Source organism: Pundamilia nyererei, unplaced genomic scaffold (assembly GCF_000239375.1).
Source record: "Pundamilia nyererei isolate P.nyererei 1_Seehausen unplaced genomic scaffold, PunNye1.0 scaffold00141, whole genome shotgun sequence".
Classification (NCBI taxonomy): Eukaryota; Metazoa; Chordata; class Actinopteri; order Cichliformes; family Cichlidae; genus Pundamilia; species Pundamilia nyererei.
Genome location: NW_005187542.1, coordinates 531,586 through 538,088, shown reverse-complemented (window position 1 = coordinate 538,088; position 6,503 = coordinate 531,586).

Below are 6,503 nucleotides of genomic sequence, written 5' to 3'. Positions count from 1 at the left end.
GGCTTGATCATTCACTGGGAACCAAAGAAAAAAAGCTAATATGGAAGAAATCCAATCTCTCTTTCTAATCTCTGTCAATGTTCTCATTGCAGTGTGGATATTAAGTTCTAATTTTGACTATATTCAGCAGTCTAGACATCTGTTTAATGCGTGAGTTAAAGGCTCCAAGGCTCCTCACAGTAGGCCAAGAAAATGCCATCTATTTAGTACACATATTGTGTTAGATAGTGTTTCTTTTGTTAGAATTTTTTGAAACAGAATGTTTTGGATATCAAGGAGAGACTGAAACTAAGAAAACCTTTCTATATGCCCTATAAACAGTAAGGTGTTATAAATTAGCTGATAGCTATAATGGGAGGTATTGTAGCTTTAAAAGTTTAAAAGTACCAAACAACCTTGTCAAATGGCACCTTTTCCAAATCAACTCCTAGTAATTTAACAATATGATGGTAACGTGCTTTGAAAGAAGCAGTGAGCAGCAGCTGAGGCATATTATTAGTTTTTCAGTCATCTGAACATAAGCCAAACTAATGGACAAATTAAGATATTGACATCACTGAACAAACAGATTCTGTAAGTTGTCCTTCATGCTTCTTTGCTCTTTCCTATCTGAAATGCAGAAAGTGGTTTACAGGTGAGCTGCAATCCCTTTTTGACTTTCATCTGATAACTGAGCATATTAAACCACAGCACCTTGGCTGTCAGTAACATCTTCGTTCTGCACTGTTGCCAAGAGTTTACTATCTTCATTTGTAAAATTAAACATTCTAATTGTTCATGCTACTTGATGCCAAACAGCTTCTTTGGTTTCAGTAAATTTATAGCTGGCCATTTGCCTTGGCTGCATGTGGTGTAGGCAACCGAAGATGTGTCAACTCTCCACCGCAGGATTCCACCAGCAGGCCTGCAGACCTGTGGTGCAGCGACAGCACCACGCCAACCTGTGCCAGCCTCCCACCACAAGGCGCTTAATCAAAAGGGACATTCTCTCTACTTGGTGTTGCATGAAAAGGTAGCTGTTGGCCCATGCTGTGCACCTTGGCAGCCTGACAGAGAAGAGCCCAGATTGGTTTACTACCCATAGCACGACGAGGATATAGGAGAGGCCTGTGATAAAATCTGCATTTTCTAGCATGTGATTGAATTTGGGACATTTGGGACAGTTGATGGTGATGTCGCCTTCCACGGTCTAATCAGCCTTCCTGTCCTTACTATCAGCACTGATGGATGCTTATCATCTCCTCAAACAGTGCCTGCATGTCACTTCCCGTAGCAGTTGATTCAAGTCACTGAATGAATGTCATAGGGAAAATTGCTGTAATTTCACTCGTCAAGCTTTAATATACCCCAATATTAAGGTCATCTTTTCTTGCTACACTGATTAATTTAGATAGTTTCATGCGATTTCATTCCAAAGAAGCACTGTGTTTGTGACTCTTTGATTTTTACATGTGCAGTTTCTTACATTTTTAAATCTTTGTTTCTGTTCTTTCCAGGTTTCTGCTCCAAACATTTGTGCCAATTTGATACCTTGAGAAATACAGAGTCAATTTTTTTCCCTTTGAATTTCCAGGCCAAAAAAATGAACTTTTTTGTTGTCCTGCACAGAAACCCAATTTGCATTTCTTACTTCAGATCACAGTGCAAAGGGAGCATGGGCTAAGGGACACATTCAAAATTCAATTCAATTCAATTTTATTTATATAGCGCCAAATCACAACAAAAGTCGCCTCAAGGTGAATACTAGTCAAATACTAGTCAAATACTAGTCTTATTAAAACTGCACTGGTAACACTAGTAGACTTTCGCAACAAGGTTAACATAATAACACTGTGGCGTGACTGAGACATGGTGGAACCACAGATTCGGTGTTAGAGCCATTTTATTTATTCTGGCTGCAGCTCTTGGCTGTCAACCGCACATCACACAACAAAAAACTAACACACAACAGCCCAGTTCCCCTTATGTAGGTTGCCGGGCGGATGCCGCGCAGGTGCGTGGGCCCTCCCTGCACGGCACCGCAGACCACACCCCACCACAAACACATATGATTTTAATAAGGAAAAATCATTTTAAAAATAGAATAAACAGGCATTACTGTAAAATTCTATATTGTGTGTTTCTAGGCTAAAAGCTCTATTTATACAACAAGTTGCACTAACGTTGCCCAAGGACACGTTGGAGGAGACGAGCGTTGACCCGCAGACCTTTCATCTACAAGCTGTACCTCCTGAAGTCTAAGTAAGTCTGGTCCTAAGTCTTAATTATAAATCACCATTAAAAACAAACAAACATAGGTCATAGATCACTGGTCAGGCACTGCTGAAATTTTATATAAGGTGAATTTGAAAGTCTGGGAAAACAGAAGTGGCAAAGAAAACAGCAGCCCATATCATGAAGAGAAATAGAGGCAGAATGTGAGGAACTTATTGAGGTTCCATAAATATTTCATTACCAGTTGTAGTCAAGGGGGACGTAGCGAAACAAAAGGGAATTAAGGGTGGGGTGCTCAGAAAGACAGAAAGTCAGAGATGGGGTTTCCTTAACCTCCTAAGACCCGAACTCTTCCACGGCATGCATTTTTAATTTCTCTTTGATATTTGGGCTGATTGGGACCCGATGAATGTAAAAACAAAGAATTATGAGATTTTTTTTTATCTGATTTTTGTTTCTAAGAAAACTGAGAGCCACATATGAGGACATTCGTTTTAAGTTTAGATGGAACAGTAGCAGTATAATGTCCTCGTAAGTGGATATCAGAGCAAAATTGTAGAGCAAAATTGAGTATTTTGGTCTAAATAACCCAAAATGTGATGTCCACATACGTGGACGCCAGGTCCTAGGAGATATAGCAAAATCTACGGGAGATTTCTGAAATATTAGAAATGATTGTTGTCCCTCAAAACGCCAACTGGCAGTTAAAACAGGAAACATAGCCATCTTAATCATATTAATCAAGTCTGTGCACAAGATCTTGGAAAGCATTGTATGAAAGTGTGAAAGTGAGTATTGTAAATAAAAATATTTCCCTTTTATTTAGATAGCCACTTATTTTGAACCATAATTTAAACTGGACACAAGGACTGCACGTATAGAATCGCTAATCAAATCTGACTGAAAGGGTTTAGAATAAGGGTTTTAATGAGTATATTTTCTAACCAGCTTAGTGTTGTAGAATATTTCCACAGATTTCAGAGATTGAGAATTTGTTCACTGTCGTTTCTCTCTCTCTGTCTCTTTTACAATGCGTCCGTGGCTGCTGAAGTTGTAGGGCTAGGACCTAAACAACACAGCAGACCAAAAGCATTTTAAACATTTTATTTTAAGTCCTTCACAAATCCAATTTCAGCATACTAAACCATCTTCAGAGAAGCGTAAATGTATGTTGAAAAAAATCACGGTAGTTGTATTGTTAAAATAGCCAATTTAACCTTTGAAAGTCTGCCTTTGGTACACTTATAAGGAAAAAAGATGCACATTATGTGGGGGTCTAAAAAAGCTACTCTAGGAAATTTCATGCATTTTATGTAATTTTATTTATTTAATTGTTTGACCATCATATATACTTTTTCCCTGTTGTTTTATAATTATTGCGCATTAGTCTATCCTACATGCTGTCTTGTTAAGCTAAGAATTACCATGCAGAATTTTATTATGTGTCTGAACAATGATGATAAAGAATCATGAATATTGAATTTAATTTCCTGCATTCTGATGAATCTTTAAGTCCCAATTTTTTAATCTACTGCATTAGTTTATATATATAATTTCTTTATGTTTGTAAACTAACACTTCAAGATTTATTTTTTCATTTTCCAGAACTTTCTGCACATTCATCACATGTCATATGCGTCCTCTTTGATGTACATTCAAACTATTATGGAAATAAGGTCAGCTGACCTTTCCTGAATACTACTTCTACAGTTATATGGCATACACAACTCCTTCCTGTAATTTGTTATTGATACTGATCTGGTAGTCAGGATCGATCTATGGAAGTCATGAGGTAGTTGCATGAAGAATCAGGGAAGAACATGTAGGAACTGTTTAATGCGTCTTCAGTGCCAGAAGTTTGAATGCTGTGAATATTGCAAAAATGTTGCATTTTAAAACAAAATTAAATAAAGATTATAGCATCCTGTAAGGATGCACAGCTATTGGTCATTCATCTATAGCTGAGCAATACTGGAACAGTAATTTGTTTTAAAGTATTTATAGTATGAATTATTTAGCATGAATCTTACTTAGTTTCTATCTTCATCGCATGTTCCATTGTACCTACTGAGACCTACTGAGAACATTCTGAAGAATTTCGAAAGGTCTGAGCTAGACCTGGTCTGATGTCATTTGGTAGCAGAAAAAAAAATGTGGGAATCACACTTTTTTGTATCTACAAATAGAAAACAGATTCTGGAAGTACTTTTGTTCCAGTCCACAGTTGAGTGGTTTCAGCAAAAGAGTATGAAATTGGCCTATTTTTGACTTTGATTCATGAAACGCAGGTTTTCACAGATCTAAATGTGGCTTACAGCCTGGACTAGAATGTCTACCACCTTTTCACAAGTGCAAACATGCAGCTCAGGTCCTCTTAACTTTATCATTAACCTTTATATCAGAGCAACATAAAAATGGTTTAGGATCTTCAGTAATCTTATAATGAAAGCTTCACATAATAGCCGTGGTATATATATATTCATAGATTTCAAATATTTTAACTTTGTGACCGTTTTCCTAAAAATGACTTTGTTTGGTAAGGTCTATTAAAACCTGATAGAGAGTGGTGTTCTTGTGAAACCTGGGGGGGAATCAGTGTATCTTTTGTTGGCAGTCATTTATTGGCCCTGACACATTTTAAAGGAAAGTACATAAAATTTCAAACACCTTCATGCTCCACAGGGAGATTAATTCAAAGAGATTTGTTACTCATATTCACGCAATACCTGCTGATTCAAAAGAAGGCTTTAATGCAGACACTTCAAAGGACAGAGAGTACTGCACTGTAGTAAATTTTAAAATAGTCAGATTTAGGAGAATGAAAGAACAAGATATTAAAATGATTTTTTCCCCTTAAAGAATGGGGGTAAATGTTCTTTTTATTTATATATATACAAGGTCTGTGGGTATCAGAGCAGCCGATCAAGAGCTTAGGATGGTGGCATAATGAAAACCTTTACATCTCAGGCCAGGGTTTATTGTGACCTCTATTGATCTATCAGATTCCAATTCAGAAGATCAGGAAACTGGAGCGGACAGTCAGTTCCTACATGCGTGGGATTGACTCCTGTGTCGCTTCAGCAGTATCAGCTTGCATGAACAGGGTGCTTTAGAACTGCCTATCTCCAGCCTCACTGAAAAGTGCACCAAATTTAAGTTAAACATGACCAATAACTAAGTCTCAAGATGCAGCAATATGCTGCTCCCACATTCACAACAGGAAGGAAATTGACTCCATCACAGGCCATGCAGCAAGCAAAATCTTCTCTCTGGCATGGAGATATAGTTGGGCAGATTCAGCAAGGAAGGGCAGGACTTTGACTAACTAAGGACTTTGGTTGGCACAACGACTAGTTGACAAGTCGATCCAGAGAGGAAAGCTGATAATTGACAGGTTTTCTTGCCAAGACGAGAAAGACACAAAGAGATTCTCACATCAGTAACATCAGTTTTATTTCTTTCTGCAGCACTGGCCCCAACCGTTCTGGAATTCTGTAGCTCTTTTGACGAACGGGTGCATCTTCTTTCACCTGTATATTGTGTTGAACCAGTGATGTGAAGCCTGGTGTTTCTCGAAATAGCTGTGGGTCCACGAGTGGTTCTATATCAGCCTGCTCAGTAGGAGACAAATGAGAAAGGTCAACTGAAGCACAAACTTGAATGTTAGTTGGAAAGAACTTCTCAGTCACCTCCTCATCCCTAACTGAACGCACCAGTAACTGATAGACTGGCTCTTGTCGGCTGTAGAATTCCTTCAACAAGTTCATGTGAAATATCTGATGTTTTTTTAACTTTTTCTGGCATATTCAGTTCACAAGTGACTTTACTCACTTGTCTGACGATCTCGTATGGTCCCTGCCATTTTGTCAGCAGCTTGTTATCACTGGTGGGAAGCAATAACAGTGCTTTCCGACCTGGAAGGAAGACCCTATTCCTGGCCTTCTGATCGTACCAAGTCTTTTGATGTTTTTGTGCAGCGTTCATGTTGTCTTGCACCAATGATGCCATTTTCACCAACCCCTCACTCATGTTTATAACGTAGGCTGCGATGTTTTCACCCTCTGCTTTGGGGTCCTCCCAGCAGTCCTTAAGCAGGTCCAGGGGGCCTCTCACTTGGCGACCATACAAAAGTTCAAAAGGCGAGAAGCCAGTGGAAACCTGCAGGACCTCCCGGTAGATGAACAGAAGGTATGGCAGCCACTGATCCCAGTCAGCGCCTGTGTCAGAGACAAACTTACGCAGCATACTTTTGAGAGTCTGGTTGTACAGTGGGGCAAAAAAGTATTTAG